A 23,265-nucleotide genomic window follows, 5' to 3' on the forward strand; every position below is an offset into this window, starting at 1 on the left:
GTGGGCTCCGGCGCAATTTAAGCTCTGGTTTTAATATTATTTTTCGAACTTTTCCAACCAGAGCCGAGCCTTTTTCTTTATCTGAGGTAAGAGATTAAATTTGTGCCCTTATATATGAATACTAGTTAACTGTACCTGTACATTACAATATAGTAACAGTATAGTTACAATATAGTAACTCTCACTGTAAATTTTAATCGTAGCTCTTAAATACAGAGAAATATAACATACAATGAAAAATTATAAATCGAAGTTGAAAAACGGTTTGGATAATTAAGCTAAAAAAAAAATAGCTTTAAAACTGTAGTAATAATTCTCGCATTGTAATAAAAAAAAACAGTACCTAGAGCCATCAAATTTTCAATAACGTAATCCTATTGCGAATATGGGCACTGGAAGACCAAATTTGAAATTTGGAACTTGTTTTATTATCGATTTCATATTTTGTAAAACTTAAACGAATTTTTGATTAACAAACTCAAGGATTTCAAAGTGAGCAATGGCAACGTTGTACAGAAAAAACACTTTTTATCTCCAGCGCGGGAGACTGTGTATCGAAAATTCTAAAGATATGCTCAATTTAAAACTATTTTGCGATATTGCTCTTGAACTGAATTTTTTGTTTTAAGAACATGATATTTAATAAATAAAGGTAACACACAAAATGTTAAAAAAAAAAAAATGCTCCTTTGGACGTAATTTAAAATCTGAAACATTTCAGATTTCCTTTTTTTTTTTTTTTTTCTTAAGTTACTCCTCGGTTACTTTATACATGTTCTCTAGAAAGAATGCCTGACTTTGACATTTTTTTCTTACTCAAAGGCAGGTATTACGTAATTTTCCATTACATTAAATTTGCTGAAGTTTTTTTTAACTCCATCATGTATAACGGGTAAATTTTAAAATATTCTTAATGACTCTTCTAAATTCGGGTTCGTTCTATTAAAGTGATCTATACTCTCGTTAGTTATCCTTTAAGTGATCTAAGCTTGTAGCTGATTCGGTACTCGGAGTAACTGCAATTCTGTAGTTTTTCTCCCAAAGTTTCTGAAAAGTTTGATATCAGTTGAATAGCAAACTACTGAGTTATAACCACTTTTTACAATCTTCTGAATGCAATGGCATTAATTTTTCATCGATTAGAAGCTGGGAATAGGAAATGCATTAAAAATTACTTTAAGTTTTTATGATAACAAAATTAACAGAGAAAAACTACTGCAGAATGAAATTCATAAAATATAAAACGGTAAACGTGAATCGAAACACCTTAAAAAAATTACGTATGTATATATGGAAAGAATTCAATAAAATAAATATTTAACTAAAATATTCAGTCAAATTGATATTTTAATGCTATGAAGTTAAAAAAAAAGAAGTAACATCACCTCTTGATTTATAACATTCCGTTTCCCTTGCTGCTTGTAGCCTTTAGAGTTATGCATGGCATTCGCTACTAATGCTTTGTTATACCTTCATCCCGGCATTTACACGTTAGTCCAGTTCCAAGTTCGTCTCGTGTAAATAAGATTTTCTTCGGAAACAGAACATGTACTATGAATCCCTTATTTTTCTAATTCAAAATGCTTTCTTTATTTATTGTCCTCTCATCTTCTAATATGAGCCATGGTTTCGCTTTTATGATATACGTTTGTAATATTTTGCTGCCTTAAGTATCTCAAATTTAACTTTTCTTGATTTACACCGTGCAAGTTAAAGTGTGCATATTTTTAATACTGAAACCATACGAGTTTCTTAAAAATATCCTCTTCTATTTCTATCGTTGGTTTAAATTCTGTAATCGCAGTGAATTTACAGCTTCACAATTTTCAAGTCCTTCCTGTTGAAAGAAAAGTTACTCTTTTTCTTCGATATCTTTTCGATTGGTCCCTTTTTCTTCGAAGTCTCTTATGATAAGTTACTCTTTTTCCTCGATATGGTAAGCAACCTAAGACCTGATCACTAGCGGCCAGGTAGTTAAGATAGCTGAACAATGGTTGTTCGACACAGATTCGAATATCGTAAATGCCATAAGGTAAATGCGAATAGAACACTTCCCTTTTTTTCGGGGGGGGTAGATAGCCTTCATGTGTTTTACCATATTCAAATAAATAAGTAAGCATCGTAGCAATATTCATGTTTTAAGAAATAAAAGGAAGTAAACAGTAAGTTTTTAGGGTTCTGATCTTTCCTGTTACTCCTGTGCTCGCCCATGGTATAGTAAAAATGATCGGTTAACGCTAACAGTTTCTCTCATGTTCCGTTTTCTCGACGGCCCTAATCGATATGGTGATTAGCGCAATCAGTTGGCATATCGTTGTTCCCAGGCTAAAATGCTAAAGATAGCATTTTAGCCTGATGCAACAGATATTTTGAGTGGATGAATCCATAGGATAATTGGTGACAATATCAGAATATAATACATCATTAGCTGCACAGCAAAACCTCTCGAAAAGCTGCGATTCCCTAAAATAAATAATCATTCAAAAGATATTTTAATTGCGGTTGCCTTAGCTGACAAAAAAAAAAAAAAAAAAAAAAGAGAGAGAGAGAGAGGGAGAGAAAGAGAGAGAGAGAATACGCCAGTCAGAGTTCCCAGCATAAATGATAGACTACGAACTTTTATGAAAGAAGACAAAATTACTTCATGTTCCTGTGACAAGTATTGTGAGAATTCCCATCCATGTAATTAAGTACCCCTCTTTCTTGAGGGTGTCCTATCGGGGATCTCCGTCGGTACGCCTTGAGCAGCGTTCTCGGTAACAAAATGCTAAATGACCGTTAGGTTCGTTGGTTCGTTCATTCCAGACGAATGCTTAACTAGCAAGTGTCCAGCCGTTAGATAAAAAGAAAGGTTTGGTTATCTGCATACAAGCAGGATGTATGGATTGCCCATTTTTACGTTTAAAATAAATACGAGTCAATTTTCTAAGAAAGTCCTTCATAAAGTGTTCATCCTAAAGACGGATAATCCTCGTGTATGGTTTGCTATAGCAAATTAACCAGTTAATCAGCGATTAACGTTCGCACATCATATTTGATTTAAAGTGATTTTTCGCTCTCGATTTCTATCGAAGAATTCTTATTTTCTGTTACAGGAATGTTCTATTTGATCTTGAACAGAACTTTGTGCGTGATTTGTAATCAGTTAAAGGGGGCCTAGTGGGTCAATCCTGAAACAGGGTTTATTTAATAGTGTCTACCAGATATGGTTTTCTAAAGCATAGTTGTATTATTAATACGATTTTATGTTTTTTTATTCATATACCGCCCGTTACTTTACCTCCACACCAACCCCCCGTTACCGTGTACTCCAGGGATTTAAATGTATTAAATTTTGCTAATTTGATAAATAACTTGAAACGCACTTTTTTATTAAAAAAGATCGATCACATTAACAAACTTTACGTCCATCTGTTTCTCTACTTTCTTTATTTACATTCTATTCTCAACAGCAAATGAAGTGATTTTCTTAACCCGCAATAATTAGGATAAGTTTTGCAAAAATAACTAACCTTAGAATTCAAAGGGAAGTTATATATACAGGGCGCTTCAAAAGTATCTCGCAGAAATGCAAATGCAGTTACAGGGGACCGAAATCAGCAGATTCGTAAAAGAATAAGCGTGCCGAAATGGCGCGTGTAAGTGGTACAGAGCCTGTTAATCAGCAGGTTAGAGTTCTGCTTCAGTAATTTGTCATTCCTCAGTTCTACATTTTTGTAAGAACTGCAGCTCTTTTTTTTTCGGATTTGATGCTTGGAATCTGTGTATTTTCAAGCAAAAGGTTATAATCTAATCTGATTTTCAAGTACTAGTGCCTTCAGTGTCCTTGATAATCTACCTCAAATGGTGAATTCATTTGTGAATGAAAGTAAAGTTCAGCAAAGTTATTTTATTATAGTTCCACATTTCGTTTTATGTATTTTTTGTTTAAATTTCTACAGTGAAATGTGACTATTCCTTTATCGATATTTTGCCAAAGAAATTAGATAGATCATCTAGATTTGCACGGATATACGAGTCTGTCAGAGAAGAAATATTGACTAAATGGTTGAGATTCTCTCGAGGTATCTAAAATGCTAATATTATTTCGCAATAGTTCAAGCTTAAGAGATGAAACGTGAGATTGTAAATGAAATTACTGAAATTTTAATTCAATGTTTCTATGCCCTAGGAGTTCTTAATTTAATGTTTTACAGGAATATGGAGCTGAGGCTACGTATAAGCACAAAATTTAATCTCTGAATGTAGTTTCAAATAATAAAGAATTCAAATTAATTTTTAGATGAACTGTTAATATTGTGTAAATGTTAATATATATGTATAAATGATTATGTTTCAAAGACAATGTATAATGCCAAATAAATGTCACTACTAATAATCTCATCTTAAATTCTTTAAAAATAAAGTTCTGGACCTCAGTAACACTTTTTGTTCATCTGGGGCCGTTAGTACACTTCCACTCTTCTTCCTAAATCCACACATTATTAAATCTCGCCCAAACTGAGCTATCGTGTGTGTGAGATTATGGCAAAGCCTCGAGGGCTATCTGCCTAAGAGGAGGGATGCCTTCGTGGAGGACTTTCTAAGGGAAACTGGCTCGTATACATGTTACACACGGGGAAAACCACGAAAACGCCCATGCAGCCAGCCCGTTCGCGGGATTCGAACCTCGGACCGAACTACCAGTGTTCAGCGATTTTACCGCTCGACCGCTAGTGGGCTCTGAGCTATCGCTTCAATGTAAAAAGTATATACTTCTTTTAAATGCACTTAGTTTTGATCAAACATTTCCAAAGCTTTGATAAAGTTTAAAAAGCAGACTTAACCAGAAAATGCATAAAAAATTATTCAATACATTTACGGTCAAAGGAAATTTTAAAATTTAAGCATTCTCGGATATGCAATTTTTTATAGTCCAAAATAAGGAGACTTAGCAATTTATTTTTTATAGGAAGCTCCTATTCTAAAAATCGAATAAGTTTTGTAGTAAACAAGAAAGGAATATTCGTTTGGTTCATTAAAAACCATAAAAAGCTGCTCAAAAAGTGCAAAAATTTTATTTTTTATTATTATTTAGACAAGTGGTACGCATACACCTAGGGATATACGTACAGTCACGGATACGCGAAAATAATTATCTGTAATGGCGGAAATCAATAAGGTGTTACAATAAATGTTGGTAAAATGTATTAAAATGTTTAAATTTAATCATTGAATGAAAGGGAAAGTAACTGCGAGGATTTCTAATCTAACCTTTACTGACCAAAATATGTAGAAAAAAATGAATAGGGTTCACTTGTTCAGTTCACACCAGTCCTTTTGCTCTGTTCCTTATGCTTCATGTGTAGCCTACTGCTGTTTCTGTGTGGCTTATTAAGCATATTTTCAATACTGAGTGCATCATTAAGTGAGTGATGTAGTTCTTTTCCTTGACATTTGTTATTTCAAACACTATAGATATGGAAGTGAGTGTGTAGTTTTGCTTTAAATTAACTTTTGCTCTTTCAGAGTTGTTAAATGTAAGATGTTGTTTATATAAAAAATATAAAAGGGATTAAAAAGTAAATCTTCTCATAGAATTGAAACTTCCATGGCTCTGATTTGAAGCGGGCTCCAATGTCCGAGTGGACCACTGAATACGGGGAGTTCAATCTGGGTTCGATCTCAGGTAAACGGCTGGTTGCATGGTTGGTTTCTACGATTTTCCTCACGTGTAGCTTGAATACAAGCCAGTTTTCCTTTAAAAGTTCCCCTTGAAGGCATCCCTCTTCTTAAGCAGATACCTCTAGTGTGCTTTGCCATATTCAGATGATCTGACCTGGAGTCTGCGCGAAGCATTTATATGAGTTGAAATGTTTTTCTAGTAAGGCCAGCCAGAGGTAAGAAAATTCCGAATAGTATTCCCTGCTAAAAATGCCCCGTAGAAACCCATAAAATTTTTTTTACGGGGAATTGGCCTACGGGTACCCATACAGCTCTGTGAATACCCGTAGGCCAAATCCCCATAAAAATCCACAGACAGAAACTCGTACAACTGTACGGGTACCCGTAGGCCAAATCCCCGTAAAAACCCATAGAAAGAAACCCGTAGGTTGTACGGGTACCCGTAGGCCAAATACCCGTAAAAACCCATAAAAAGAAATCCGTACGGTTGTACGGGTACCCATACGTCAAATACCCGTAAAAACAGAATCAGAATACTTTTTTTTTTTTTTTATCTGGGAAGAAATTCCTTCCCAAATTTCTTTTCGACTATATAATAGGGTGGTTTTATCAAATGTAAAAATCCATAGTTACTGTTGCTTCACATAGAAACCAAACATTCTCATTTACAAACAAAAAGGAATATACTTTTTCAGTGACTGTATGAAAGATTTAATGCGAAATTTTATTGATTATCAGCTGACACAGACACTGAAAACACGGATGAAGTCTTCTACAGTGTAAGTTGTCTTAGAACTAAAAATGGTAGCAGACAGTAAAATTTCTGAAAATTGCTTACACTTTATATGTTCGATGTTTAGGAAAGAATATGTTATAAAAGTCAGCGCTCTTTCTTTCCCTAACAATAAAGTTTCTCTTAGAATCAAGGACTTGCCTGATAATATGGAATCGACAGTTATTGAAGGAATAAAAACTAGTTCATTTGCTTCCTGTAAAAGCTTCCTGTAAACACCGACGCATCGATAATTTTCAATGTTGATTTTTATTGCAAGGCATAGAAAAGGTAAATATTTCGAGGAAAACCTGTTATCGCGCTATCCTTTCACAGATACCGAAAGATATACAGGAAAAGACATTTTTAATGTCACTAATGATTATTTTTGTGAAAAGGATATTGATTGGGCCAAGTGTTATGGCATTTGTTCAAATGGGGAAAAGCCCATAGAAGAATGTTACATAGCTTTTCTGCGGAGTATCAAAGAAAGCGCATATCATATAGCTTAAGCCTAACTTCCAAGCCCTTGTCACTGAGAGAGGTACTCGGCGAATTTATAAAAGTTACTAATTTCATCAAATGAAATGCAGTCCACATATTACACCACTTTTGCATACAAAAATAAAGTGGCTGTCGAGAGGAAAATTAGTAAATAGATTGTCTTAATTAAGACGTAAGTTTCATGTTTTTTTAAACCATACTTTTCAATCAAGCTAGAAATTTCACAATGATGAATAGCTTCAAGGACTTGCATACTGATCTGATATTTTCAGAAATAAACTCAGTCTAGGATTGTAGAATAGTTAGATACCTCTTTTCAAAGTCTCTAATAAAATTACTTCTAAAATCAGTTTGTTAGAGTTTGTTGAATCACATAATGAAAAAAGCGTACCGAAATATCTGAGGTATTTCATAACTTCTTAATGGAAGATGAGCATCAACTTAACAAACTAAGTCAGAGCATAATAGCCCACTTGAAAGTATTACAAGGGTTGTTCAAACATTGCTTTCGCAAAAGAAGTAACGAGAAGAACTGGATATCAAATTCTTTCAATGAAGATTTCTTTAAAGCAACCTTAAAATTTTTATTCTCTGTGAAAGAGTAACTTATTGAACTTTCAATTGATCCTTTCTTGAAGATCATCTTTAATAAAAAGAACTTATATCTTTTCGGATTTCATCAAGAGAAGAACACAAAGAAATAAATGAAAATTCATTAAAATGTTGTTTCCATTTACAAATACTGACACTCCGCATGAAGCATCCTCATATTACATTTATAATAAAAACAATTATCGTAACTGTATGCTGATCTTTAGGACTTTATCTCTGTAGATCTGATTCTCTCTTCAAAACCTCACTTAGTGAAGAAAATCACATTCTTAATGAGGCTTGAATAACATTTCAGTACTGTGTTATCAAAGCTACTGTTTAATGTTTTTCATAACTTTTAGATATTCAGAGTAATATTATATTATTTATTTTGTGTTTAAGTGTAAGGCTTATTAGTTCTTCCCCCTTACAGCGAATCTTACACTTTAGTTAGCTAGGAAAGGAAGTTATATACTAATTCATTTTAAATAGGACTAGTACTAAAACAGGCTTAAATAACTCGTTAAAATAGGCTTAGTACATTATTGTGGTACAGCAATATTTCAAGAATGTTCAGAATTGTTACTAAAGGACTGACCTATTTAAATTCATCATTTCACTTTTTTTTGGACTCATTTCTTTTCTACAAAAAGGTATATTCAAAATAATTACAGCGCATTAATAATGTTATGTTTTTGTTCAAAAGTATGTGTTATCACAGTTTTTAGTTGAAATAAATGATGTAATAAATAATCTTTGTTTTATCATACTTTTCTGACCTTATTCACACCAGTTTATATTATATAGTGTTAAAAGAATACAGTGATAATTTACATTCAGGAAATACTTGAAAGAAGGGGAGCAGACCTTAGATTCTGGAAGGGTTAGAATTACTCTAAAATTACAAAGCCTAATTAAAGGATATGCAAGAGAAAAAAAACTGTAAACTCTGATCTAGAACGATTGTTTTAAAACCTTTTCTGGAAGTAAGCTGCAATTTGTATCCAAAATAACTCTATCGTTTCCATTTGGCTATTTTTTTCTCCTAGTTTTCTGACAGTAACAAAACTTAATACTCCTTTTATTGCCAAACCTTGAAAAATGAAAAACCAGCATTTTTATATCGAAATGCATTGTATTTTTTGGTAATTATAACCAATTTCGCTTATAACTTATCGCTTATAAGCAGGATAGATGATGCGTGTACCACAACTCATTATATAATCACGCAACAATGACACGCAGCCATTGTTGCTGATATATCACTGTTGCCATTGTTGCTGATATCAGCCCTGTTGCCAGCGCATTATGTCTCAAAATTATGCGATTTCATGAAAAAAACATAAAATAAAAAAATATCTCATTCGAATTTTGAAAAAAATCGCTTCGAGGTGCACTGGCTCTTGTCTAGATACACCTATGTACCAAATTTCGTAGCCCTGGATCTATTAGCTTACGCGCAGCTACGAACGAAAAAAACACACACAGAGACAGACTTTTCCTTTTATTATATGTAGAGATATCATAAATCTAAGTATCGAAGCTTAAAAATATACAAAAGTTTTAAGTTTAATGCAAATACCAGAATTCTGTAAATCTTCATACGATTTAAAAATCTTGTTAAAGCTTTGATAGAAGTTGAGAAATATCACAGTTTTGTAAACAATTTCAAAAATTTCTTCGTACCCGAATTCAGGTCAGTTACAAAATGTTTCATAAATAAAGAAATATTTAAGAAAATCACATAAAATCAATCAACTGGTGTAGCAAGGAGGTTCACACCTAATGGCTTATCACAAAGACAGATTTTGTTTTGGGGGAAGGGAATAAGAATTAAGCACATTTTAGTTCAAATTTTCACTAATAGATGAAGCTCTTAGTGGCTGATTACTCTAAGAATAGAATGAGAAAATTAGCATAATGCAGCATTTATTGACTAACTTATGCACGTTATATGCATGTATATTACAATACTGCTAATAACATAGTAGGCTATCATCAGCTTTCTACTGTACATGTTCTTTTAAAGGGTTGGCCTACCAGCGGCAGAGCGGTAAAGACTCTGAACACTGGTAGTTCGGTCCGAGGTTCGAATCCCGCGAACGGGCTGGTTGCATGGGCGTTTTCGTGGTTTTCCCCGTGTGTAACGTGCCAGTTCCCCTTAGAAAGTCCTCCACGAATGCATCCCTCCCTTTAGGCAGATAGCCCTTGTGTGCTTTGCCATAATTAAATAATCCGAATCCTTTTAAAGGGTTGAAACTGGCATATTTTCGATATATTTGTATATTGGTAGCAAAAATTGTAGAGACATTGGGATTTTTCGAAGCAGGATAGATGAAAAATGAGCAACGCCTTCGCTGGGAATCGAACCACGGACCTCTGGAATACGCGCCCACCGTGCTGACCACTACACTACGTAGGCATGCTAAGAAGGCGGGAGAAATACCTTATAATATCACCTATTTTGAAGATCTGAAGTAAAATTTGAAGTAAAACTTTACCTATGCGAAAAGGTTTTTGAATAAAATACATATTAATTTCTTTCTGTACTGAGAATTACTTCTTCTACTTAATTAAATGAATTTAAAATATCATTAATTAGATCATTTGACAGCGAAGTTACTTCAAAATAGTCGCAATCATGAATATCGATCAAAGCATTAAAACCTGTTCAAGTGTTCTACTTTCAAGAAGTGACAGAAAGTTAAGATTATCGGAAAACTGTGCTTTCGTTATATACCAGAATGGTTATCAAATCAAACAGCAGATTTTCATCGAATATGGAATTTAGAAACTGGATATATAATTCGATAAACGGTTTAATGTGGTGGAAATTGTGTTAAAAATTGGATTGAAGCCAAGATTTAACTCTCCTAAAATCCTACCTCGCCCAATTTTTTCCCCTCCTGCAACCAATAAATGATCTATGCCAAGACTGCGAAAGATATATAACACCTGAATCGGAATTCTCTCAATTTATACTTTTCCTCCCCTCAACAAGGAAGATTTATCTTATTTCGACAAATCAGGTGATTTGACGAGAAGCCTAAGAGTTCAGATTTTGCTGGTCCAAATGTCCGTACTCGTATTAGATGAGACTTTCATGAATTATTTGGATTTGATTCTCGTTTTGATGTCTAGTCTGAGCTCCATTATTTATATCAAGGATGAGCGAAAATAGGATTTTATTATTGACAGACATATTAGGAGTAAAATTTATATCGATAACTACGAAAAAGAGTTCTCCGTATCTGCAAATTTTTATAATTACGTTCTAAATTACCCAGCATAACTCTGAATGCTCAATAAGATTTGAGAAATTCATATAGCAAAGAAAACAGTATACGAAATTCTGATTGCACGAATTAGTTCACCTTTTGGGGCAAAACGAATGTGTATTTAAAATATTATTTCTCAAATAAAATTAAAGCCTAATTAATTAGTTGTAATTATTGTTAATCAGTTCATAAAAAATGTTTTTGAAAGTAAAGCAGTAGAATTATCTTTTTTTTTTTTTTTTTTTTTTTTTTTTTAGGAAAATATTTGGTTACAAATATACACTGCTCTCCAAAAGCTAAGGAGCAGCATGTTTTTCAAGGCTCACCATTATAAAAATGTCAGTAATATTTAAATTCACAGTTCATATGCATGACAGTAACGAAGTTTAAAAAAATATATGCAAGAACAATAGCTACCGGTTTTATTTTATAGAAATGAATACTTATATAGAAGTTGGAGGAAAAAATGCAAAAATTGTAATTTTTGTTCAGGAGTGATCTTCTGTTGTTATTACATTTTCGTGGACAATATCCAGGTAAGTCTATGAATGTCCAGGAGAAGTCGTTTGCCGGATTCGTTGAGGTGGCGGACGATCGGATGGATAGAAATGAGATGTCACAAGCTGATGCTGCTAGACGTCTCAATGTCTCTCGTAGTGTGTCTTTCCGTCTCAATGTCTCTCGTCCACCGACTATAGAATCAGATTGAATCCGAGGATTCTGTGTCTAGAAGACATGTTTAAGGCAGACCTAGAGATATAATACCTGAAGATCATTATTTATCTCTTTCGGCCCAAAGGAGGAGTAACATTACTGTGCCTCAGCTCATGGCAAATCACTTAGTGGCAACAGGAACAAGAATCTCAGCTACTGCAGTTCGCAAATGCCTGCACAATACAGGTCTGTATGCAAGACGACCAGTTGTTTGTGTTCCGTTGACCCGAGGACACAGAGGTGCCCGTTTATGTTGGGCAAGTAAATACGTCTCCTGGATCAGTCAACAATAAACGTCTGTTTTCTTCCCAGACAAGTCAACGTTCGCATTGGGGAGTGATTCAGGTCGTCAGCTGATCTGGAGGGTACAACGCACCAGATACAACCAATTCTAAATTGTGAAAAGACGCTGTTACAGAGGTGGTGAATGGTTTGGGCTGGGCTTGGTAGTCACACTAAACTGCATCTGTTCCATGGAGGATCTTTGACTGGTGTGAGATACCGAGACGAAATACTTGATCAATATGTCCGCACCTATGCCGCTGCTATTGGTCCTGGATTTCTTCTTATGGACGACAATGCGCGACCGCACCGAGCTCGAGTTGCTTAAGAATATCTAGAGGGTCACAGTATGGAGCGAATAGAACGGCCAGATTAATTTCCATACCGGAATCCGATAGAGCATCTTTGGGACTACCTCGTGAGACAGGTTGCTGTTTTAAGTCCTCCTCCGAAGTCGTTAGATGAGCTTGAACGAGGATTACTCCGTGTCTGGTCGTTGCTTTCCATTTCACTGACCAACAACTTAATTGACAGCATGGAACATTGCTGCTGCCAATGTATTGCAGCTGGCGGTGGACGCATTCCTTATTAGTACTCATTTTTATAATATTACTACATCATTTTTCCTCAGAAAACTGGGATATACTGTTTCTCCAAGACTGGATGTCTCTACCAAGAGTGCAATTTTTTGTTGTAATTCATGTTTACGTTGAACTTTAGAAATATTCTATGTCGCAGTCATTAAAGAACTGTTTAGTAAATATGTCCTGAAAATTTTTTGTGTCTATGTTGCTTCGTTCTCAAATTATACAGAAAAAACATGTTGTTCCTTTATTTTTGGAGGGCAGTATTTCTTTAAACTATAATATAATTTTGTCAAGTAGATATTTTTATTTAAAAATTTAATTTTTTAATGTTAAAAGGTATAATTCTCCATAAACGTGATTCCAAAGCCTACCATATTTTTTCTTAAGAACAAAAGGTTTTTATTGAAAATTCTCATCAAACTAGTCATGCACTACTTCAAGATCAACAGATAGGAAATCTAAGTGGAATGCAAATTGGGAAGCTTTAAAGACATGTTTTTCTTTCGTGGCTTCTTTGAATTTCAAACAGTCGTCCAATATTTCTACATGAGTTCCTGCTTTATGAATTTTCAGATTTCTTCAGATATTCTTGAAAAACTGCCCGATATCTTTAACTGCGTGAATTTTAGCTGAATTAAATTCTTCAGCAGCTTTCTGATCAGTGAGTTTTCTGATCATTTTTGATTAGTCTCCCGTGGTCGTAAAAGATTGCAGTGGTTATACATCATGTACACTAGATTACTAATGACTGGAAAAGGATCGTATGGTCGTCGGAATCCCCCTTTTTTATGAAAGGTATATAAACGCATAAGCTTTTGCCCAGTGTATACTGAAATATCCTTTTCGCCTGGATTGTTCTATGCGACGTACTTAAGTGAGTGAAGGGAATGTGATAGTATGTGAAACATGGACATGATAGAAGCATTTGCACTGAAATGTGTGATAAATTCTTCAATTTATGACTCGACGCCAGTTCTTAAAATGAGTAAGATCAATAATTTATCTTACAATTTTTAACTGCGCAGTTTTCGTGCATTGATTAATACTTAATTCCATTTAATAAATTAAAGTTTTCTTAAAATATCTATGTACCGAAAGGAGACATATTATGAAGATATAATCTCGGAAGTAAAATTTAAAACGATTTGTTTTTCTAAGCTATAGCAACTTTCGATGAAGTTTAATCGTTGCCACAACATCATATTGTTACGAATTTTGTACACAGATAGATGATTTTAGTGCAACCATTTGTGCAATTGTTTTATTTTGCTGCGTAATGTAACATAAAAAATCTTAAGAAAAGAGCTATGTTGGAAAAATAAGAATACAGGAGCAGGTCCATTTAACGTTGAACAAATGTACAGCTTAGGGCGCAGCCCGGTCCACCTTGCAAAACAAAGTTTGCCCTGTGCCCCTATAAGTAAACGGTAATGGGTATCTCGGTAATCTGGCGAGATATTGCCAAGCTGACAGCGGTTTTGGAGATTTATTTATTATTATGACAACGGTTTTGGCGAGAAATTTTGCGAGAAATTGCTAAAAGTCGACAGCCTTGGCTAGCATTTGAGTCCGGTCCCTGTATCCCTGTAATAGGTATTATAATTGAATAAACGTAATTGATCGCTGTATCAGCTGCAACCGTTATTCGACCCTCATATTACTTTCCAGTTACTTCAAGAAGCAGAAAGTACTAGAAATATCTCGCGGCTCATTGAAAACTGTATAAGGCCGGAGAGAGAGCATCTGCTCTTAGTTAGTTGTTGTTATTATTGCGATTTGCTCGATACTTTCTCTTTAGATGAGCTTTGTATTGCATTGTGTTTAACGTTCTCAGTAGTTTGAACTGCTCATTGTACTGCGTGACACTGTGAACATTTGTACAAATATTTTTGTGGAAAATTCCAAAGCTCTGAAATATTTCATTGGATAAAAATTAATTTTATTAATCAATAATCGGACCTGTGAGCATTAAATCTATTACAAACCCGTATGCACGCAACAACATCTTTAAGACAAACTATAGCATCTTTTCAGTATCATGGCCGCTTTTATGTCTATTGTAATTTCTGGTAGACATGGCGTTTTTCTACAACATAGTGTTCCAGGTCATATTACAAAGAAATAATTGTTTAAAAAAACGTGATGGTAAACTATCCTTATTGCCATTGCCCTCAAATTCCAAGGTTGCAAATCTAGTCGAAGATTTACGACTTCAGCTGTAAAAATGGTTATGAGTAGTATCACCTTAACCACACAATTTTATGGGAAATCACACATCTGATCATGGTAGAAAATATCAAAACGCCTCAGAGCGAATTAAATAATCCTCTCACGTACTCTTCTCTTGATGCGGTTAAATACAAGGAAGTTTCACCCCAAAAGCACATTCGGAGATCACATGCTCAATTGTGCCCGAGTCAATAATATTTATCTAATAATTTCAAAGAATTATTGTTATTTTCAACCATTTCTGACTCCCATTATCCTAATATTGATTATAATGTATCAAAATAGCATCAACGCGCTCAACGAATTCTTTAAATTACGAGAGGACAAAGTACATCATATTAAGCCGGTAGTTTAAATTTTTTGCCAGTTGGAACACAACTAAAAAATCTTTACTTCGCCTTTATCTTACTTATACAGATAACATAACAAAATATTATTTCTCAGGCTAATGATAAACTAAAAAATTACAGACTAGTTAACCTTTGTAAGAAAGCTTTATTAATTAATTTATGTTAATTAATAATATAAAGCTGAAGCATTATATAATTTTTAGGTCTAATTGGCATCACTGAATGATTTTTGGCTCTACAGATAGCTGGCCAAACACCCATCAAAATCTTCAAAACGAGAACATAAGAAACATAAAGAATAAGGACATAAGAAATCAGCAATGACTTCGCGAGAATTCGAACTCCAGGCCGCATACCCCCAATTATATCACGAAGGCACGCGGTGAGGAAGGGAAAATTTCCTCATAATCTTCCCCACTTAAAGGGTGATTGGTAAAGACGGGAAAACTGTCGCTAAACACAAGTGTTGATGTATTATGTTCCAGCACACTTTGTTGGTCGAGCGCTTCCATTGGGTTGTTTAGATTTTCTTTTGCGGAAGGCGGGGGGGGGGCAAGCTGGGTAACAAGAAAAATCAGCACTACCTAGATTCGAACTCCACACCTCCCGAATACTTTCAAGACGTTCCTCCAATTAATCTACAAAGGCACGCGGAGAAAGAGAAGAAAATTGCTTATATGTGGTTTAGTGCAGTGCTGACACTTATTTTAATTTTTTTTACAAGTTTTAAAGTTCATTTCGATAATATTACCATGGATTAGTTTATAAGGTATTTCTCCCGCTTTCTTAGCGTGCCTTCGTGGTGTAGTGTTCTGCACACTGGGCCGGTATTCCAGCGGTCCGTGCTTCGATTCCCGGCGAAGGCGATTACTTATTTTTTATCTCCCCGGCTTTTCCAGTTAACCTAATGTCTCTACAAATTGTAACACAGTTTTCTGCTATAGTCTGTCTGCTTTAGAGCGTTATTTCATTTTATTTCCAAATTTCGTGATTAATTCTGGAATATCTGTTTTTACGTCAGTGGTGGTTTATACAACTTCGTTTTTCGAAATTATTGTGTATTTTTCTTTATGTACAATTATAATTCTAAAAAGGATGGCCAAGATGTACTTAGTATTTTATTTGGATTTCCAAAATCTCAGTTAGTTGTTAGACTAAATAAGTAACGTATGTAGTATGAAATCTATCTCAAATGGAAATCTTCATTATCATATCTGAGGGAAAAATGTAGTGTAGGTTAAATATTTTAATAGTAAAAGTGAAAAATTTTTAGAGTGGTCAAGTATGTTAAGTTAAGCTTTTTGTACGGAATATCTATTTATTCTATCTATATATAAAAGCATCTTAGGTTCTTACGCCACCAATTTGGAGTTGACGATTACCCCCTCCTCGTAGGTAATAATTTTTACAGACCGCACCCAACGTTTGGTATTCCCGCACACAAAGTTTAACAGGATAGGCCATTTTGAACACATGTTAAAATACTTAGTTCTGCTATTGGACACTTTGAACCTTATCGCATACTTTTTCCAAGAACTACAAAATTTTGCTTCTCCAGAGCAGCTCTGAATTCTACTTTCCTTTGTAAGGAACACAGTTTGGTCGTCTTAAGAATTCAGTAAGTTTGCAGGGTTTTTTTTTTTTTTTTTTTTTCAATTTTTAGTTTTAAAAAGATTTTTAATTTTCAACTGCGTTTAAGGCTCGGATTTAATTTTATTATTTATAGAAATCTGTATTTAAAGTTTTTCGTTTTCTAGACATTAAAAGTTTAGTTTAGTATAATCGGGGACCACCCAGTTTTTAAGTTTTGTTTAAATGACAATTTGGTTTAAAGTATATTTGTTTCTCTTTTTATTTGTAATTGCTTTTGAATTTCGGATTAGCATATAATGGTTTTAGGCCAATTTGATTTTTTTTTAAATGTTCAATTTGCATAATGTAAAGTCTTATGGTTTTTTTCAGTAGTCAGTTTGACACAATGTTACGTTTTATTAATTTTTTCAAGTTTTTCGAAAACATGTAGGAAAAATTCTGGTACATTTAAGACTGGAGTTTTCTCGGTTTTATGTAAATTTTAATGCCTTGAATGAAAATTTAATTGAATCTCTTTTCGGTTTTTGATCTCAAATGAACCAGGAGAACGCAACATGTTGTCGAAAAATATTAATCGACTTTTATGAAGCTTTAATTCGTTTTCCGCTGATGAGTTCTGAATTGGAGTTTCAGTAGAAGGAGACTAATTTTTATTTTTATAATTTTGTATATTTTCCCTTTCGCATTTATATTTTTCGAATTTTTACGACTATGAAGTCTTATTTTAATTTTGATTTGTTTACATATAGTGTTAAACCTCTTATACAAGGTTGCACTTATTAATATTGTTGAGGAATTGCCTTGCTCTGATTCCAGTTTAATATTAACTTTAGATGTTTTAAGTTTATTTGGAAGTATCTAATACAGAAGCTCACCAAGAGAAGATTCTGGTTTAAGTTAGAAAGGTTTCAGTTCTCCAAATTTTTTAAGTACAAGTTATGAATCAGCTATTTCTTCAGCGTTAGTGACATAGATTAATCTAAAAAATGACGCCGTACAGAACATTTATTACTATTTTTAGAACACAGAGAGGAAAAACCCAAATTAAAAATGAGGAATTAAGAGGCTGTCACTAAATTAAATTCTAAAGCTAATTTGCATACTTTTAGCTTACATATATATCAATTTTAACGGCTAAAATTCATAAAACTTTATGTAGACAATGGGGGAAATCGCGGTCGAAATATGATTAAAAGATTTTCGAATAACGTAATCTCTTATTAAGCTATCATCCTACAAACCTGTGTCTCTTATTTCGCTCTTGGTATTTCCGTATTAGTTAGTGGGCTCTGTGCTCTGCCTGCTGGCTTCTTCCGTAAGCCTGCGAGTTTGAGTTTCTTGCGTCGCCTTTTCATATAACAGAACCGCTAGAGAAAATGTCAGTGAAGGATATTTTGTAAAATTGCTAATCTAATGAAAAGCAATATACAGCACAGTTAAATTTTTCTCATTGAAATATCAAATTTTGCTTGAACGGGTGCTTGAAAGGAAAAGCTGGAGTAGCAACCATTTTTCGCCTCTATTGATCAAGAGTAAACTGGAAAGAACAAGGAGCCAAATGCGTAATTTAACACAGCGTGACCCAAAAGAACAAAAACGTTGTTCTTTATTAGGTGGTTAAAAAATCGTTAGAGTAAACGGTATTTTTAATTAATTTGTAAATATGTATTGAACTATTTTGCTGGATTTAATGTTTTGAAATGACTCGTATTCTAACTCTGCTACAATATATTATATTCCTAACTTCACTGTGACTGTTTCAAAAGAACTGTGACTGTTTCAAAAGAACTGTGACTTCAATTTTCACTGTGACTGTTTCAAAAGAACACTAGACAAGGTTATTGTCTAGTGTTCTTTTGATTAGTGTTAGCGTTACAGTACAGCATCATGTACAGAATTGTCTACTTTTCTGATACGAGCAGTGTATATGTTGTGTTTTATTTGTAGTATCAGCTTTACTATGTCAGTGTGTACTTTTCTGATACGAGCAGAGTATATGGTGTGTTTTATTTGTAGTATCAGTTTTACTATGTTAGTGTGTTGTTCAGTATTATAGTAATATATTGCATAATATGTTTTTTTTTTTTTTTTAAGTAATGTGCGGAATTATAGTAAGTGTATAATAGTAAGTCAGTGTGATGTATAACTGCAGGCTTGAAATTCCAATGTTAGTCTTAAATTTTACTGTTTTTGTTTTACCTTTACCAGTTTTGTATCAATGCAGCTTTGTACTTCTAAGTATTTTTTTTTTTAATCTATGCTATCAGGAATGTCATATGTATTCAAGGTAGTCCTTTATATTCCCTATCTAGATGTGACTCTGTAATATTTTTTTCTAATTTAGACTTAATAAATGTCTGCAGGGAGGACATCATACTGTAAGGGCTTGTTCCCGGTCAGTAGTCCTCCTTAGCAGTGTAAAAGTAAGGAAAAAAAAAGTATTTTTAATCAACAATAAACTCCTAATTCAAATTAAAGTTTTCACGATTAACAGTTTATATGAACAAATATTTTGCTTAGTAAATTTTGCAAAGTTTTAGTTTTGTTAGGTTACAGCAATAAAATCCGCCTAAGAGGAGGGATGCCTTCGTGGAAAACTTTCTAAGGGAAACTGGCTCGTACACGCGTTACAGATGGGGGAAAACACGAAAATGCCCATCTGGCTAGAACGATCACCGATGTTCGAGCCCCAGACCGAACTACCAGTGTTTAACGACTGGGCTACTCGGCCACTGGTGGGCACGAAGTTTTAGTAACAACATAATTTTACATGGCCTTTGTATTCTGGAGTTATACAGCAGCCAAGGAGAGTCACGGGTTTATTGCTTTAAAATAAGTTGAGAAATGTGACGTATTGGTTAACTTATAAAGCAACTAATATATCAATTAATAATACGCATTAATAATACGCATTAATAATGCTATAAAACGCATTAATAATAGCTCATGTATAACGCATTAATAACTCATGTATAACGTTATATCTATTATAATAATTAATAGCTCATGTATAACGCTTAAAAACGCATTAATAATAGCTCATGTTCTGCATAACTAAATAAAATTTTCAATGTTTTGGAAAAAAGTAAATGATGCGTAGATGATGAATTTTGAGCCCAGAAAAGTGCGAAGTGGGGGAGAAGGAAGCGAAGTGAAGTTTAAACATCAAAGAAGATGGTAAACGGAATTTCTTTGCGAATGAGACAATTAAAGAATTTGTAAAAATATTTCAAAAGCTGCTGCCGATAATTTTTACAGTGCGTTCACGCTGATCTTTCCTAAAGAACATTGTGAGAAAAACAAAAATAAGTTTTGTTATTACCATAATCTATAAAAAAATCAAACAATAATAATAAACTATGAAATTAACTTCTGCACCAGTCGAAAGTATTAAAAATACTGCAAAGAAATAGTAGCTGCTGTGTGTTTTATAATCAGGACCTCATCTGCGTTACGTTATGTAATCCATCGGTCATTTTAAATATAAAATATGCAGATGAGAATATAGTATGAGTTTGAAATCTAGTTTAGAGTGTAATTTTTCATTTAACTTACAGAAGAAAGAATATTCTAAATATGTACGTTATGTTATAAAAATATAAAATTATTTAATAGCTACAGTACTTAATAAGCATCACAGTTTCCAAGATATTTTTGATAAAAAAATGTACCAAAAACGGTACATCAACGATACCCGAGCTCTATTATAGATAGAAAGAAAGATAATTCATGCTGCAAATGAAAGGGCTCGTCAAGTGCAACATTTCAGTTACTCACAATTGTTTGTAGCTATAATGCATCCAGAGATATCTTCGATCAAAGTTTACATGTGCTTAATATTACAAACAGTAACTCCTGCTCAAATTAACAATATAAATACACTATTCACTGTAAATTAATACATTCACTATGCACTGTAAATTAATACACAGCAAATGGGCTAGTTAAATCAAATTTTCGTGATTTATGTCCTATATAATGTAAAAAGTGGTCGTTAGAAAGTCCTCCGATAAGGCTTCCAAACCCATAAGCTCTATTTCATAGCAGAGTAATTGAAATCCATTCGTCTGTCGGCGAACATCGTAAACACACACTTTTGCTTAATGAAGTTACGCTTATTTAGTTCTATTTAAAGGGGCGAAATTAATTCTCATTAATACATTCCACTTTAATTACATTTTTTTATTTATTTACTGAAAATATGTAGAGTACTTATTAAAGGTAGCATTATTTATGTCGTTACTATAAAACTATTGTTATATGCAGAGAAATTTTAATCCATTTGATTCCAGGTGGAAAATAGTAACTTTTCTTTTGTAGGCAACCGTCATTTCGTACTATTTAGCAGCTTGTTATCCAAAACTACTTTTCCATAAAATATGCTGGTTTCTATCGTAATTTTTAATTATGATTACGATTATAGCTAGACAATTGCAATTGTCGTAAGCGATTACTTTTCTAATTATGCAATTTTAGTTGCAATGTAATTGTAATTACAATAAGGCAAATATTTTAATTGTAATTACAATACACAAATGTAATTGTGTTATTTAATTTTAATAACGCTACAATTGCCATTATATTGTGATTACTAAGCAACTGCATAATCTAAATACAATTATAATTAATTGCTATTATAACTGTAACTGCAATTACATTTTGCTCAAATTTGATTATACGTATTATTGCGTTAACAATTATTTATAGCATGAAATTGTTAGAAAAGAAGAATAAACTTCTAGAGACATTAGAATTTTTTTGGATGTCGAAGAGATGAAAAATTAGCTATCGCCTTCGTCGGGAATCGAACCAAAGACCTCTGGAAAACCCGCCCAGCGTGCAGAACCCATACACCAGGAAGGCACGATAGAAAAGTGGGAGAAATACCTTATATACTTCCCTTTTTAAAGAGCGTCTGGGGTTTTTAGGGGACCCAATCGCCAAATCTGGGTGCGGAGAATCATCATCCAACAACCCTTTTAGTTCGGGCGCCACTGTAGAGACATTGGGATTTTTTTTAGAGGTCGGAGAGATGAAAAATTAGCAATCGCCTTCGCCGGGAATCGAACCACGGACCTCTGGGCGGCCCAGCGTGCAGAACCACTACACCACGAAGGCACGATAGGAAAGTGGGAAAATATCTTATAAACTTCGCAATTTTCGCAGTTTTGCCGTTGAATTGCTTTATAAGATAATTGCCTTATATTCAAGTCAGTTTTAAATTCATTCATTCGATCTGATTGCTTTAAACTGTGCAGCAGACAATCTATTTACCGTAGAAGCAAGAATAACTTCGAAGTTTTACTTCCGTATTTATGGTTTGGTTTGGTTTTATTAGATTACGGCAAAGCACTCGAGGGCTATCTGCCTTAAGGGAGGGATGCCTTCGTGGAGGACTTTCTGAGGGAAACTGGCTCGTATACACGTTACACGTGGGAAAAACCACGAAAACACCCATGCAGCCGGCCCGTTCGTGGGATTCGAACCTCCGACCGAACTACCAGTGTTCAGCGACTTTACCGCTCGGCCGCTGGTGGGCCCATTAAAACTTAAAGAAAAACCTCGTTGGGTAGTGTCACAAAAGGTGTAACTTTTTCCTGTTGTTAGTAATTATATGGATTTGAAAAAATCTTTAGTTAATTGTAACAATGATGCAAATGTATATAAAAGTAAATAAATATATTATAAATAATACAAATTAGTTTTACGTCGATGCTACTCACAACGTCCCACATAGCAAACTAGGTCCCGAGTTACGAACCACAAGCGAATTTGTCACAGGTTAAATACTGTATTAAGTTTTATTCTCTGTTTATATGGTGGGTAAATGCAAAAAAAAAAAAAAAAAAAAAAAAAAAAAAAAAAAAAAAAAAAAAAGGTCTTACTCTAAACAAAAACAACGAGTGTAGGCGTAAAGTAAACAAACATATTTCTTAGTATTTTGTTACCACTGAGGAACTCAACCCCTGCTTAATCAGGAACGTTTGGATGCCCAGAGAGAAGTGTCCCCTCGTGGGGAGAAGGACAACAAAAATGGTCCATGCCTACCGCAGCTATCAAGAAGTAGAAATTAGATTGATTCCGCATATCTTAGAGCTAAAACGTATTTAATTAGAAGTGAGGCGAGGTCTAAATCACAGCCAAGCGGTAGCATTACAATAAGCTGAAATGAACAATGCGGCTGATCTTTTCAATAACACGGCCATGCACTACTTCAGGAATAGCTATTATTTCAAAGCCATTTTGGAAATTTTTTTTAACTAGAACCTAGAAGCAGATGCGCAAGATGTTAAGGAAGGTTGAGTTTTCAGTCTGCAACTGAAGACTTAAACCAAAAGGAATCATGAAATTGTGAAGCTACAGGTCAAACCAAAAACTTTCTTAAAGTAAGAATTAATAACCATAAAACAGAACTTATTGATAGCAGTTAAACCAAATTTAACTATTATAGATTTAATGATGTCAATGCTTACTATTTCTGTATCAATACTTAGTATATTTCTGCTTATTTCTTCTTATTTAGCATTACACATGTTAGGGTTCGATTATTATTGTTTGAAAATTTGCTTCTCTGTTTCGAATTGCAATCATTCAAAGTTTCTTAATTTATGAGCAGAATTTGTACTCGATTAAATTTAACATAATTTTTTTAAATTTAGTTAAGAATTTTTACAATACGTTCTCAATACGATTCTTAGTTC

This window comes from Stegodyphus dumicola, chromosome X1, assembly GCF_044657685.1.
Source record: "Stegodyphus dumicola isolate Sdum_Otavi_A_Nest chromosome X1, ASM4465768v1".
Lineage (NCBI taxonomy): Eukaryota > Metazoa > Arthropoda > Arachnida > Araneae > Eresidae > Stegodyphus > Stegodyphus dumicola.